Source organism: Cavia porcellus, unplaced genomic scaffold, assembly GCF_034190915.1.
Source record: "Cavia porcellus strain 051 isolate PalLab524CR breed Dunkin Hartley unplaced genomic scaffold, mCavPor4.1 scaffold_10, whole genome shotgun sequence".
NCBI classification, from domain to species: Eukaryota; Metazoa; Chordata; class Mammalia; order Rodentia; family Caviidae; genus Cavia; species Cavia porcellus.
This window is the reverse complement of record NW_026947493.1, coordinates 42,800,206-42,816,878: the sequence shown is the minus strand read 5'-3', so window position 1 is coordinate 42,816,878 and position 16,673 is coordinate 42,800,206. Positions and strand designations below refer to the sequence as shown.

General features: G+C 38.3%; 1 pseudogene; it reads right to left on the bottom strand.

The window, feature by feature from the left end:
- Positions 1–962: 962 nt before the first annotated feature.
- LOC134477767 (magnesium transporter protein 1-like) lies at positions 963–9,388 on the bottom strand (annotated as a pseudogene).
- Between the last annotated feature and the right edge of the window lie 7,285 nt (positions 9,389–16,673).

The following is a 16,673-nucleotide window of genomic DNA, read 5'->3' as shown; positions in this document are numbered from 1 at the left end:
GACTGCATTAAAAGTAAAATGTCTGGCTTGGGATTTAGCTCAGCAACATAAGTGCCTATTGCAAGCACACAGTCAAGAGTTTGATCCCCAGTACCAAAAAAAAAAAAAAAAAAAAAAAGTCAATTTTTTTCCACCTAGCCAGCAAAACTACTAATAAAAATAAAACCAAAAATCTTCTGAGGCAATTGTATCAATCTCCTTCTATATCCTGTATCATATAAAACTTATGTACTGCATGAGAAGGTTATTAGATGATAAATAGCAGGAGGTAGTCACCTTATCCTATTATATGGAATATTTCTAAGATTTTCTTACATTTTTTCCACAACTATAATTCTCACACTTTCATAATAACAGCAATTTAGGTTATTCTTCACAGTTAGATGTATAATAACCATGAAAATATTCCCCACAGAACTTTGATTAACACATATGGTCATCATCATTGCCAGGAATAAAAGGGAAAAATTCAAACAAAATTCCTTCAAGGTTTACTTTATTTCTCTACTTCTTTTTTGAGATGGGCTTACTATGTTGCTCAGGCTGGCCTCAAATTTTTGGACTCAAATGACCCAGTGCTGGGCATGGTGGCCCCTGCCTATAATCCTAGAACTTAGGAGGCTGAAGCAGGAAGATGGAGAGTTTGAGGTCCACCTGAGCTACATAGTAAATAAAAATTGTTAAACTACTACCTCATTTTCATTAAAACATAGCTCACTACTATTTCGGTTAACATTTTGATTATCTGATTTTTTATTCTTTCCCAAAGGTAGAATAGGAAAGTTCTTATCAGGTATTAGCACATATCCAATGCTACAGATAAATTCATCAGGTATCTGTTTCTTAGATTTTTCCATGTTTGCATTGATGTGTTTATTTTACAAAATTTTCTTTTTGGACTGAGAAATTATATATGCTTTGTGGTCCTCTGAAACTGGAACATCATTCATCAGAGTATAGCCCTAGAGTAGTGTTACAGCTACAAACTGGGCTTGATTGCTTCCATGGATATAATTCAGGTGTTCAGTGTGAGGATTCTTCTGAACATATTGTGGTCCTCACACGGTTCCGCATTTGACTAGATGTGTTGGCAAGCACAAATACAGAGCTGCTGCCCATTTACAAAGTTTCCTTGCTGGCTTCTGTAAAAGCCTATCCAGTTTTTTAAAAATTTTATTTAAAGAAAGACTAAACAAAACATAAAATAGAAATAATACATACGTTCAGAGAAAAAAAATAAACAGTAAGAAATCACTAGTTGATGTTTACATATTGTCGTTTTACAAATAGTTATTCAAGATACAAAAATGGATGTAAAGTGGGAATTCAAACAATGAGACTGCAAGCAGTTCTGTTCAACTGTCCAACAAAAACTTAGTAACATGGTTGTCAATCCTATACACTTAAACATACATGCAGTTATCGATATCTTCAATTATATTGAGATTGAATAAACCCAAGCAAGCTAATATCCCTCTGAACAAAGAATAATACTATTGCTGGGTTTCACATTATGACACTCCAGGATCAGCACTAGGTATTTTAGTGTCTCTTTTTCTTCAGAGTATCTGTTCATTTTATCATGTGTCATAAGATCAGTTCTCATAAACTGTTTATAGATTCTACGCATGCATGAGTCTTAACATGTATTTCTATCCTTTCTATATTAGAGGGAGAAACAAAACAAAGCAAGGCAAAACAAAACATATTCCTATAAACACATGAAACGAAATAAACATATAAGACCGTTGTACAAAGAGTTCTACCATGGTTCCTGTGTTGTCTCTTGTTATCTCCAATAGAATTGGGTATATCATCAGACATAGTATAATTGAATATATCAGTACATAACTATTAATAAAAACACAACTTTGTATATAGTATAGAACTTCAAAAACCGGCAGTTATCAAGCCAGAATTTGTATTGTAGTCTTGTCATCTTCAGTGTACTTGTTACTCTTAGACTTGATACTATCAATCATATCAGTTTTGAATAAAATCTTCTCTGCCTCATTTGTGTTATGCTCTTTTTTGCCACCAGTTGTCTGCTTATCTTCTTCATTCTGTTTTCTGCTCCATTTATTGAGGCCTCTCTGCCACTGTTCCTGGAATCCTAGTACTTTTCTCTCTCTCTAGAATGCCCTGCAGTATTCTCTGTAGAGTTGGATTGGTGGTTGTGAATTTCCCAAGTTCTCTTTGTCTTGGAAGCATCTTTTTTCTCCATTAATTTCTAGAGACCGTGTAGCAGGGTATATCAATCTAGGATGGAGGTTGTTTTCTTTCAGGGCTTGGAATATTTCACTTTAAGTTCTTCTTGACTTGATGGTTTGTGTCGAGAAGTCTGCTGTTATTCTGATGAAAAGCCCATCCAGTTTTATTAAAGAGAAATTGCATATTGCCTCTTTGAAGATACACAAGTCCATCAATAACAGCCAAAAACTATCCCAATATAAAGGGGACCAACACAATTTGGAGGTCTAATTAATCTTCTGTTGACATCAGTTCTGTCTGTGATCACTGGTTGATCTGCTCTGTAGTTAAACCCCATTTCTGCAGCTCTTATATGCCACCTCATTTGAGTTTTCCTTTTGCAGGAAAGTTGATGAAAGTTGAAGCTGAATTCATGTTTAGCATCTCAGATACATCAGAACCTTCATCAGAATCTGCCATGGCAAAAAATATCTTCTTGGTGGGTGCACTAGAATGTCTCCAAGAGTTCACCAGGGTCCAAAATTCTTCACCTTGCTTGCAGCTTCACACTGCCGTGAAGCTGAGGAGCTGTGAACATGATCAGCTATTGGCTATGTATCAATTGTTTGTGACCATTTAGCCCAAACTTTTCTACTTATTTTTCAATGTCTAATTCAGCCTGGATCTACAATTCATGGGCTGTTGATAGTAATGTTTAACACCTCCTAGGTTTCCAGCATGTGCAGGTTAACCATCATGATCCCAAGTTTCATTTCGTATCCCCTCTTAGTGTGAATACCCAAAACACTGAGTCCCATTGAAAAAAATCTAAACTGTAACTACGTATTGGACTCATACTTAACTGAAGTTATATGGGGAATTGATCTTGAGCTAAGGTTTTCTATTCCCTGTTACTTCATGTATCAGAAACTATTCCTGTTAACATGATATTTTCACTTTAGGTTTTACTATGTTTTCTTTCTTCTTTCTTTCTCTCCTTCTTTCTTCCTCCCATCTTTTTTTGAGATAGGGTGTTGCTACAATTTTTAGGCTGAGCTTGAATTCACTATGTAGTCCAGGCTGATCTTGAAATCATGGCAATGCTCCTACCTCAGTCTCCCATATGCAGGGATTATAGGCATGTGCTACCACAGCTGACTTTTACTGTATTTTAGTACAAATATTCAGGAAAAAATGCTTCAACTGAATACATCTGAGATGTGGTCTGAAATCGGAGATGGTAACCTGTAGGGTTCTATAGTTTATCAAAATAATGATTCTCACTAAGTCATAGCTCATTTAAACACAATATGTAAGCTACGATTAGCTATAAGAGTTATAGTGATTGATAGTCTTAGAAGTTTTTTTTTTGAACTAGACAAGAGCTGAACACAGATCTCTATTAAAGTTAGTGGTATTTTCATTTTTCATCTCTCTTGATGTGTGACATTTGTATTCATAGACAGTGCTTTTGACTGGTTGTCAGTGATACCTGTACCTTAACCATTTGTATGACTAATTGACCAAGTAGTAATTGAAATCCTGCAGAGTGGCTCTTAGGCAATATTGGAACAGACAAGAAATGTACAGGATGTGGATACTTCCCTCAGTGACCTCACAATATTCTTGGTTTCACGGGACATACATACTTGCTATGTACCATAGGATATTAAAATGCATTACACAGACACAGTGTATTATACAGGTTCAGGGTTTGGAAGACAGCATGCCTGACACACACAATGTAAGTATATAATGAATTAGGAAAAAAAGACTTCTTATTTCTTTTGTTTCTTCATAGCCCTTACTGTTACCTGACAATGGACATTTAAATATTTATTTGTTCTCACTTACATTTTTGTGTTTTCCCACGAGTTTAATTTATGCGAGGTGCTCAGGTTTAATATGATCACACTCTGTAAAAAAATAGTTCCTTGCTGTGATATAAATAACACCTGAAACGGAGGTTCTGTGTGCTTCAGAGAGCAAAGACAACTTCCTGGAGAGTAGGTAATTTGCTGTGTGGGTTAGGGCAAGGGACAGAAAGGCTACATTTACAGAAGGGGGCTGCTACTGGGTCATAGAGAAAGCATGTCTCCATGTTGTCACACTCTGCCACGCTAACAGTATGCTTTGAAGAATGAGTGTGAGTTTACTTAGCATAGAAAGGTATGAAGAGAGATGATACCCCAGGCACAGGTGACAGCAGGAGCAAAGGCCTGGAGAACAGGCATGGCATGTGCAAGCCATGTGCAGTTTGATGGGATGCCCACTGGGCTAGAGCCAGATACGAGAGGTGACGACATTCAGGGCCAGGCTAAGAGGTGTGTGAGGGAAAGGCATCAGAGCGTATATCGCAGTGTAAATCATCACATACAGCTTTGGATGACAGTAGCATATAAAGTAAAGACATGTAGGGACATGAATCCATTTGTTTGTCTTCTTCCTTTTCCCCTCCTTCCCTTCTTTTTTACGTGCCTGACTTACTTTTCTGCCTTCCTACATTTATCAAGTTACTGCTCTGGTGCCCACCAGTAGTCAAGTCATGGAAGAGAACAAAGCAAAGTCTTTTTTCCATAGAGCTTGTGTTCTAGTGAGAGAGACGTAAAATAAACAAGTAAAGAGAAAAGGACAGGAAGGCAAGAAGGAGCAGATGGAATGACGGAAAGAAGGATGGAAGGAAAGGGGAGGGGAGGGGAGGGTGGCAAAGGAAGACCACAGTCAGTGAATCCACGGGGTTATGAGTGCTATGACAGAAATAATTGAGTGGAGTCGAATTTGGGGTAAGCCCTAGGTAGCCAGTGACAACAGGGAGAAATCTGTGACCTACATGGCAGATGCGGAGTGACCACCTCTGGCCAAAATCCTGCCACGGTGATACCAACTATCCATGACCATGAAATATAAAGGGACCTCTCTTCTCTGAATTTAATACAATCTGATCTGGTGACCCTTCTCTCCTTCTGCCTCCTATTTTTTTTTTAAATTTCACCAGTTCAGTTACAAATGCTTAAGGATCGGCCCTTTCAAATTGACACATAAAATTAATCATAGTAGTGCACAGTGCTTTGATGCCTATAACACTTATTTTTAAAATGAATACCATTGTTTAACACTAAAAGTTACATTTTCTTGTTTTGCTTTTTCCCCTTGTTTCTCAGAATAGACTCATGAAACATTATCACTGCTGCTGAGGAATCCTCTCCTGCTGAGGATTTTCCACCTGCATCTTCAGTCTTATATAGATGACAGCCACCTTGTTCCATTTGGGACAAGATGAAGGGCCTCTTGGATTGCGCTATCCCATAATGAGAATTACCAGCAGGCCTGGAAGATTCCTAAGGAACAAGAGCCTGCTCTCCTGCAAATATCTTTAATTATTAATGATGAGAAAGGTTGAAGTTTGACAAATTTATTTCCTTATTATAAAAAGTCCCTGTAGGTTTTCAGTGCCCAAATAAAAACTAAAAAAGAAAACTTATTTTAGGTTATAGAATACAAATCATGAAACACTTTCAACTTGGAAGGAGAAAATTACTTCTTTGGGATTAGAGGGAAACCTTGAGATTATGTTGAAAACTTGTTTTTGGTTTAATTGTAGATGGTTTGAGTAAGGATGATTTTATGATGATAAGAGTTGTCCAGAGAACTAGAAATAATTATTTATGTATCTATCTTCATCATCAATCATCTATCTATATTTATTAAGAGAAATTGACTTATGGAATTATAGACATGGAAAAGACTTCCAGAATCTCCATTTGGCAAGCTAGAGATCAAGACCATCTAGGAATATAGGTCCTGTTAGATTCTAAAGAGCTGCAACCCAGGAGACCTGATGATGTAAGTTCTGGTTCAAGTCTGAATCCAAAGGCAGCGGAGATCTATGCTCCAACTTGAATGACAGGCAGAGAGAGTGAATTCTCCTTCATTTAGTCTTTTTTGTCCTATTCAGGCCTTCAACCACCTGAATGAAGATTATCTGGGGTGAAGATGGGGGAAACAATATGTTTTCACTCTGTCTACTGGTTCAAAAGTCAGTGTTTTAAGTAGCCTTATAGATATACCCAGAATAATTTTATACTAAATATCTGGGCACCCTGTGGCCCATTCAAGTAGCCATATAAGATTAATCATCATAGTAATGTTAGCTTACTTGTGACTGGTAGATTTGGATTTAAGTGGTAAATGGGCAAGAAACCAAAAAAAAAAAAAGTTTGATTTAGAGTCACCCTGAAAACCTTCAAAAAATTATAGGTTCAGGTTCTAATAACTACAGGTTCAGGTTCTCATAGATAATCTAACATCATAGAATAGAATAGGCCATACAGTACAAAATAAACAAATACAGAGTGTTAAAACTGCACAGAGCATAGAAATCCAAACTCTTCATCTTACAGATATGAAAGCGAAAGCCAGAGCCTTAAAGGACTTTCCCAAACAAGCAGTGTTTGGAACTTACAAGTTAGATATGCATTGGCTTGTTCATGTCCTCCTGTATTATTGAAATGCTATAAGTGGAAAGAACTTGATTGATCGTGACAATTTGCCCATATGTGAGCTACTATCATGCCATCAGCTCAACATGCTGCCTCTTACCCCAGCTTACCAGTAGTCTGACCTCACCTAGTCACAGGGTCTCCTTGGTCTTTGCTTATTTTTTATAAAATACATGGGATTAGTTGATATTGAAGTTCTCTACTTTTCTAAAATTCTTTTATGCAAGAGAAGGTCTTTTTTTAAAAAAGATGATAGAGATAGTGCTTGGAAGAATTTTGAAAATTAATAAGATCTTGCCTTTTGCCTCTTTTGACTCTTGATTCATCCCTTACCTCTTCCTGCCCATCCTATCCCTTGACCTTCCAGCTGAAATAAACTACTGCTTACAGAAAGCCCAGGTCTCTCACTGTCCCATTGCATGTATGTGCAATGTGCTCTCTCCTGTTCTTGCCCTACTAACTCCTCTGCTCTTTAAGGTTGGGTTTTACTCTCCTAAACTTCCCTGGCACCAGTACTTCCTGCTATCCCAGTGTTTATCATGCTGTGTTTACTTGTTTACTTAGATCTCTCAGTTGTGAGCTCTTCATCTCTAGATACCAGTGCCTATACTGTTCCTGAAACACAGAAGCAGCTCAGTAAGTGTTTGTTTAATGATACACTGGTAGCTAATTTCCAAGAGATGATCGTGTCTTTTCTGGTGACACACTTTAACATCTGGGCATTGACTGATGGGTAGAGCCAGTTTGTGTCTTAGCTGGGATAATGTGGGTGTTAACATCCCTTTTCTTGTGTTTATTTTGGCAGCATGTATACTAAAGTCTTTTTCTATTTTTTGCCTTTTCTTCTTGCTTTGCATCTCTTCCTTGCTCTCTCTCTTTCTCATTTCCTTTCTATTCCCTTCCTCATTTTCCCCTCCCTCCCTCTTTTCCTTCCTTCTTTCCTTTCTTCCTTCCTCTTTCTTCCTGAGAGAAGATGTAGTCCAGGCTGGCCTTGCATTTGTGATCTTCCTGCCTCACCCTCCTGAGTGCTGGGATTACAGGTATGTACCACCACACCCAGCTACAACTCCATGAATTGCTTTTAAACACAGCTCCTGTGAAGCCCTTTGCTACTTAACTAGTGAAAGGAGCTCAAAGGAGGTGACTTCTGAGCCTTCAATAACTGAGGACAGCATGAAGCCAACTACCTGCCATTTGGCTACATCTAAACATGCCAAACCATTTTAAAGGAGGGAACTTCAGAAAGATATGTTGCCAGTCCACGTGATGCCTGGCTACTTGTGAATTTACAAATCAGGCAGACTCTTGAGTGGTGTCCATGCTGTGTACTGGAGAATGAGGACAGGTGAGTCATTCTCTAAAAGTTTTATGGGCTTCCCCTTCCGAGTTTATTTCTATGGCATGTGCCAACTCAGGTTGCTGATTGCTGATTGCAGATAAATTGCTAGAAATAGTGCATGGCTATCCTGGCACCAGCAAACACATATCCCAAGATAGTGGAATATCAATAAAGCGATGTTATGGCATGGGGTGTTGACACCAGAAGCCCAGATTGTTTTGACAACCCAGCAAGTCACTTAGCATGGGAATCTCAGAAGGAAAGCCTCTTGTGAGCCAGAGGCCACTAAAAAGTACAGAAACAGGGATCAGGATTCCAGGGGAGTCTGTCTGTTTAGAAACAGAAAGGAGCAGGGAGTCTCTGTGTTCATCTATTGAGCAAATATTTATTGTGCTCACTGACAGAACTGTAATAGATATTAGGAATATAAAATGAAACTAGATGGAATTTAACTCATTTTAACCTTTCTGCTTTTCCATCAGCCCTCTGAAAGTTTAATGCAGCTGTTGACTCAAATACTCCTTTTTCTTTGGTTTAAGTTAGAATAGGGAGGAACTGGTAAGACTGCCTGTCTCTGAAATGGCTGTGAATGATGTCCAGCCAAGAGACCAGGACATGTTGGTGGCAGTTTAGGAGTCAGCAACCAACATGAAGGGAAGTGATGGGCCGAGGATGGGAGGATGGGAGAGGGAAAGCTTGTTCCCAGAGCCTTTATTTCAAAGTGTGCCTCAAACCCTAATAGGACTAGTTATTCTTTGTCAGAGTGACATTACCACTTAGTCAAGACTTATCATTCTTAGTCAAGAATATTTGATCAGTCGCTGCATCATTTGGGACTCTAGTAACAAACAGATGATTCACTGAAATGGTCAACTGGAAAGAATTTAATGAATAAAAATTTTCCAGAGACATAGGCAGGGCTAAGGAAATCAGCAAGGAATGGGGAAGCACCCAGAGTGTAGCAGTAGAGAGGACCTTCAGAGTGAACTATGATAATCCCATCCATTTATGACTTGGAACTGGTGTGTCAGCTGAGACATTATTCTTTACTCACTTTACAGATATTGTTAAACCCACTTTGCATATAAGCCATTTTAAGGAATTTGTCTAATACCATATAGCTACTCAGAGGGAGAACTGAGATTTAAACTCAGATATATCTAAATCTAAATGTAATTTTCTTTCTAATCATGATCATTACATCCTGCATTCAAGACAGGGATGAGACTAGCAGCAGCATCAACCTTATTGTCCCTTTTATGAGGAAAGAAAAACTCCTTAGACACTTCCAATAGACTGTAACTTATTTCTTACTGGTCAGAATTATGTTACGTAGGCCCCTCACCTGGCTGCCTCCCATACTCCCTATAACTGCAATGCAGGGAAATGTCAGTCTGTTTGCTGCTGCTGTAACAGATGACCACAAACTGGGTAAAGTATAAGAAGTTTATTTTTCACAATTCTGAAAATTGAGAAGTCTAAGATCAAAGTGCTGACATCCACTCAAAGCCTTCTTGCAATATCAGAATATGGTAGAAGATACCGTGGAGGGAGAGGGAAGGGAGAGAAGGAAACAGGGAGAGGAAGAGAGGGAAGGAGGAGGAGAAAGAGATTTCTTTCTTTCATTATTAACCTGCTCCCATGATAATGGTGCCCTCATAACCTAGTCAGTTCTCAAAGGTCCCTCCTGTGTTTTGTTTGTTTATTTAAACAATGTTGAGGACTGAACCCAGGCCTCATGCATGCTAGGTAAATGCTCTACCACTGAGCTCCAGTCCCAACTCTAAGGTCCTCCTCTTAATGTAATCATACTAGCAATTAAATTTTTCCAGGTATGGTGGCATATGCCTGTAATTCCAGCACTTGAGAGGCTGAGGCAGGAAGATTCTTGTGAGTTTAAGACCAGGCTGGGTTACAAAGTGAGCTCAAGTTCAGCCTGAACTGCATAGCGAGATCTTGTTTCAAAAAAGACAGAAAAAAATTTTTTTTTCAGCATGAATTTTAGAGGTGACCCTCAAGCCACAGCTGCTGGGAAGGCAAGTGTGTGGTTTTATATCTTGTTCAGTAGACACTGTCAAGGTAGTACAGAGCTGGGAAGCAGTCTTGGGTCAAAATATTATGGGCTTTTTTTATTACAGTTATTGTGGCACATTTATTCATTAGATTAATAAAAGACAGCTTACTGTCTAGTTTCAAAAGTGGCAGCATATCTCTGATCTGTTATGTATTGATTCTACATTTTAATTCTGAGTGCATTTTTATTTCTGTTGTCAGGGTTTATGAGAGACCCTTCATCAGAAAGCCCCTGGGTGCCAATAACAGTAGTGCCTATGGTGCCAGGATCAGAGATCAAGCATGGGGAGACCTGAGCTCCTTGTTTTATAGCAGGCATTCAAAAATTGTGACTGCTGTGGTTTGAGTGATTTTTCTCCTTTCAAATTCATGTGGAAATTTAGTTGCCTTTGTAACCATATTTGAAAGAACAGATTGTTAAGAGTTGCTTAGGGAGAAGAAAACGAGACATTATGGTAGCCACTGTAGATCTCCTGTTGTCTTGCTTTGAAATCTGTGTCACTTACACTGTTTTCTTCTGATCTGCTTTGTTATGTTTAGTTTTACCCTCTTTAAAGTTAAATTTAAAAAAAAGTTGCTTAGGAGCTGGGGATATAGCTCAGTGGCACAAGCACCTGCCTGGCAAGTGTGAGGTTATGAGTTCAATCCCTGATACAAAACAAAACAAAACAAAACAAAACCTGCTTAGATCAGGGTTTCATCTTTACAGATGAATTAATAAGAATTACAAAATGCCTCAAGGTTATGAGTGCAGTCTCTTGCTCTTTTGTTCTTCCATTGCACCATGTCTTTTGCTATGTAATGAAGAAGGTCCTGGCTGATTGCTGATACTTTGGCACTGGACTTTATACATCCAAATCATAACAAATAATTTCTATTGTTTATAAATTACCCAATCTGTGGTATTTGGTTAAAGAGCACAAAATGGACAATGTCTGTTATAATTATTCATCATTTCTATCTTCAGATGAGATGTGAAGGATAAAAATATTTGAGGGAAGCAGTTGGGTATGCACAAATTGTTATTAAGTGGGGTTTGATATGTGAACCCTGGTTTAAGACATCAGGAGAGTCCGGGGAGCTTTGTTGCTTACGCCGCCCCTACCAGAGGAGGGAGCTGCACTGTGGAGGAGGTTCAGGGTCTGCCTGTGCTGCCCCAATGACCTTCTCTCAGTCCGGGAGCTTCACTGCCACCACCACTTCCTCCGGAGGAGGGAGCTGCTGCGGTGGAGGTTTGGGGCCTGCCTAGTCTGTGCCGGTGATCTTCTCAGTCAGGCCAGCTTCGCTGCCACCGCTGCTGGAGGAGGGAGCTGCACTGTGGAGGAGGTTGGAAGCCTGCCTGTGCCACACCGGTGACCTTCTCTCAGTCTAGGGAGCTTTGCTACCCAAGGAGGTGGGTTTCTGTGCACCATCCGAGCCCCAGGAGAGTTTAAGATCCTTGTCCTGGGTGGTCAGGGACCCGCCCAGCTGGCAGCCATGCTGCACTGGGCTCTGCGGGTTTTGGGCTTGCTTAGACTGTACCCGATGACCCTCTTTTGGTCTGGGGAGCTTCGCTGCCAGAGGGGGGAGCTGTGCTGCTGGAGGAGGCTTTGGGCCTGTCTGGGTCACACCCAGTAACCTTTTAATCTAGGGCTCCCAGCTGCCCAAGGAGGGAGCTGCACTGCCAGAAGAGACCCAGGAGTCCAGGACATAGGAGATGATTTCTAACATGCTCAGGGGAAGCTTTGGAAAACATTTGAAACACGGAAATATAGGAAAATGACAAAACAAAAGACCAAAATGCAATCTCAAACATGCAGCCCATCACAAGAAAGCCTAGGAGCCATGTACATAGAAGAAAATATATGCCATACACATGAAATACTTAAATAATAGTAACTAAAAGGAATTCAAACTAGAAATAATCTCCCAGGTAAAAGAAGAAATGATAAGGGGCTGGGGATTTAGCTCAGCGGCATAAGTGCCTGCCTCCCAAGCAGGCAGTTGTGAGTTCGATCCCCGGTACCAATAAAAAAGAAAAAGACAAAAAAAAAAAAAAAGAAATGATAAAAGTAATGAAAGAGATGCAGAACACATCTAAAGAAGACACAGTTAAAAAATTAGAGGAACAAGACAAAAAGATAGAATCCCTGGATAAACAATATAAGAAACAAACTATGTAAAGCAGATTCAAAGAGATATACAGGAAATCAAAACTTCCTTTGAAAGTTGTCAAAACAACCTCAACGAAAGTGAAGATACAATTCAAGATCTCAAACACAAGATTGCAGCTAGTGAACAGGAAAAGAAAGATCTCTTAAAAATAACAAGGAATAGGAAATAATAATTCAACAGCTGCAAGCTGATTCAAATAAAAACAACATAAGATTGATAGGGATAAATTAAAAAGAAGGGAACAACACAAATGATATCAAGAGACTATTTACAGAAGTAATAGCTGAAAATTCCTCAAACATGAGAATGAAAGCTAACATTAGGATCAGTGAAGCATATGGAACTCCAAATAGCCATAACCAAAATAAAACTACACCCAGACATATGCTAATCACCATCCAAGAAACACAACATAAAAATAGAATATTAAAAGCTGTTAGAGAGAAGAGACAGATCACCTATAAAGGTAAGCCTATCAGAATCACAGCAGACTTCTCAACACAAACAATGAAATCAAGAAAAACATGGAAGCCGGGCATGGTGGCTCACGCCTGTAATCCCAGCACTCAGGAGGCTGAGGCAGGAGGATTGTTGCGAGTTCGAGACTAGCCTGGGCTACAAAGTGAGCTCAAGGCCAGCCTGAGCTGCATAGTGAGACACTGTCTCAAAAAGACAAAAAAAAAAAAAAAAAAAAAAACGTATTTCAGATCCTAAAGGAAAATGATTTCCATCCTAGACTGATGTACTTTGAAAACTGTCCTTCAAAATTGATGCAGAAATAACATACTTCTATGACAAAGAAAAGCTAAAGAACTTCATGATCCCCAAGACAACCCTGCAAAGAATACTGAAAGACAGTTTACACACACATAGGAAAAAATCACTAAGCAAGGCAGCCAATTAAACATAATGGAAAGATAAAGATGCAACAGCAGAAAGATAACGTCAACAATAAACCAAAATACAGTAGTTATAAGCATTAATGTAAATGGCCTCAATGTACCAATTAAAAGAAACAGACTGGCAGAATGGATCAAGAAACAACATCTAACCATATGCTTTTTACAAGAAACCCATCTAACCCAAAAGGAAACTCACAGACTGAAAGTCAAAGGATGGAAAACAATACTATATGCAACAGGAACCCCCCAAAAAAGTGGGGGTATCTATTCTGTTTGCAGACATAGTAAATTTCAAACCAAGAATGATCCTAAAAGATACAAAAGGTCACTACACACTGGTTAGGGGAAAACTTTAAGAGGAAGAGATAACAATCTTAAATATATATGCACCAAATTACAGAGCACCCAGTTATATAAAGCAAGTATTAATAGAAGTGAAAAATCAAATTAGCAATAACACAATTATAACAGGAGACCTTAACACACCATTGACACCAAGAGACAGATCAACCAGACAGAAAATTAGCAAAGAAATGACAGAACTGAATCATACCTGTGAACTAATGGACTTGATAGACATATACAGAGTGTTCCATCCAACAACATAAGAATATACATTCTTCTCAGCAGTACATGGAACATTCTCTAAATAGACGATATACTAGCCCACAGAACATATTTAAATTAATGCAAAAGAGTTGAAATTATCCCATGCATGTTATCAGATCATAGCACCATGAAACTAGAAATTAATGATAAAAGAAACTGCAAAAACCCCACAAATACATGGGAATTGAATAATACATTCTTGAGCAATCAGTGGGTCACAGGGAAAATTAAAGAAGAAATTAAACAATACCTACAAGCAAACAAAAATACAAATAAACCTTATCAGAATCTGTGGGATGCAATGAAAGCAGTTCTCAAAGGAAAATTTATTGCACTGAGTTCCCACATCAGGAAAACAGAACGAATACAAATAAACAACCTGATGCTACACCTCAAACATCTAGAAAAAGAAGAGCAAGTCAAGCCCAAAGCCAAAAGAAGGGAGGAAATTATAAAAATCAGAGCACAAATTAATGCAATAGGGACTATGAAAACAATTCAAAGAATCAATGAATCAAAGAGTTAGTTCTTTGAAAGAATAAATAAAGTTGATGAGCCCCTCCCTAGCCAACCTAATTTTAAAAAGGAAAGAAAAAGCTCAAATTCATGCAATAAGGAATGAAAAAGGTGAAATCAATGCAGACACTGTGGAAATACAGAAGATCATCAACACCTATTTCAAAAAGTGTACTCTCATAGGTTTGTAACACAGAAGAAATGGACAGATTCCTAGAAACATACAAAGTACCAAAGCTGGGTCAAGAAGATGTAAAACTGCTGAATAACCCAATTTCTACTAGTGAAATTGAAAATGGAATTAAGTTCTTACCTACAAAGAAGATCCCAGGCCCAGATGTATTCACTGTGGAATTCTACAAGAAATACAAAGAAGACTTAATACCAACACTCCTCAAACTCATTGATGAACTCAAAAGGGAAGCAATTATTCCTAAGTCATTCCTGGAAGCAAATGTTACTCTAGTATCAAAACTTGAGAAAGACCCAACTGAAAAAGAGAACTACAGGCCAATCTCCCTAATGAATACAGATGCAAAAATCCTCAATAAAATATTGGCAAACAGCATGCAGCAAATCATAAAGAAGATTATACACCATGACCAAGCAGGATTCATCCCAGACAGGGATGGTTCAACATCATATGTAAATCAATAAATGTAATCCACCATATCAATACAGACAAAAGTAAGAATCACATGATCATTTCTATAGATGCAGAAAAAGCTTTTGATAAGGTCCAACATTCATTCATGATAAGAACCTTACATAAAATTGGAATAGATGGTCTTTACCTCAATAAGACAAAGGCCATCTATGACAAACCAACAGCCAGCATCATATTAAATGGCCAAACACTGAAGGCTTTTACCCTAAAATCCGGCACAAGACAAGGATGTCCCTTATCACTCTCCTATTCAATATAGTACTGGAAATACTAGCCAGAGCAATTAGATAAGAGAGAGAAATAAAAGGAGTAAAGATGGAAAAAGTGGAAGTTAAATTATCATTGTTTGCAGATGACCTGATACTCTACATAGAAGACACCCAAAACTCCATTGAAAGACTCCTAGATATAATAAATAAATTCTGTAATGTAGTTGGATACAAAATCAATACTAAAAAATCACTAGCATTTCTATCACTAACAACAGAATCATGGAGAGAGAAATAAGAAAAGCCATACCCTTCACACTAGCATCCAAAAAAATGAAATACCTAGGAATTAATCTCACACAAAAAGTAAAAGATCTATGCAGGGAAAATTATAATACCCTGAAAAAGAAATTGAAGACATTCTCAGAAAATGGAAAGACATCCCTTGCTATTGGATATGAAGAATAAATATTGTGAAAATGGCGATTCTCCCAAAGCTGTTATACAGTTTCAATGCAATCCCAATGAAAATACCATCAACATACCTCACAGATCTAGAGAAAGCACTCCTAAAATTCATCTGGAACCAAAAGAGACCTAGAATAGCAAAGGCAATTCTAAGCAGCAATGGCAAGGCAAGAGGCATCTCAATTCCTGACTTGAAGATATACTACAAAGCTACTATAATAAAATCAACATGGTACTGGAATAAAAACAAATCTGAAGATCAATGGAATAGATTAGAGGATACAAACACAACTACAAACACAATCACTTTATCTTTGATAAAAGGGCCAAACATATTCACTGGAAGAACGACAGTCTCTTTAATAAATGGCGCTGGAAAAACTGGCTCTCCATATGCCAAAAACTAAAACTAGACCTATCACCATATACTAAACTAAAATCTAAATGGATCAAAGATCTGAATATTAGAATGAAACACTAAATCTGTTAGAAGACAAAGTAGGTAAAAATCTTGAAGACATAGGGGTAGGTAGAGAATTCATGAACAGGAAGCAAACTGCATAGGAACTACTTCTCAGAATCAATCACTGGGATCATATCTTATTAAAAAGTTTCTGCACGTCAAAAGAAATCTCCAGCATAGTGAGAAGAAAACCCACAAACTGGGAAAAAAAATCTTAGTGAACTGTCTCTCAGACAAAGGACTTCTGTCTAAAACACATAAAGAATTAAAAAAATCAGATCCCAAAAATTCAAAGACCCAATCCAAAAATCAGCATCTAAGTTGAATACACAGTTCTCAGATGAAATACAAATGGCAAATAAATACATGAAAAAATGTTCATCATCATTAGTCACTAGAGAAATGCAAATTAAAACTGCACTGAGATTCCATCTCACTCCTGAAAGAATGGCCAGGATCAAGAAAACTACCAACAACAAATGCTGGAGAGGCTGTGGGGAGAAAGGAACTCTCTTGCACTGTTGGTGGGAGTGTAGACTGGTGCAACCGCTGTGGAGGTCAATCTGGGGATTCCTTTAGAAGCT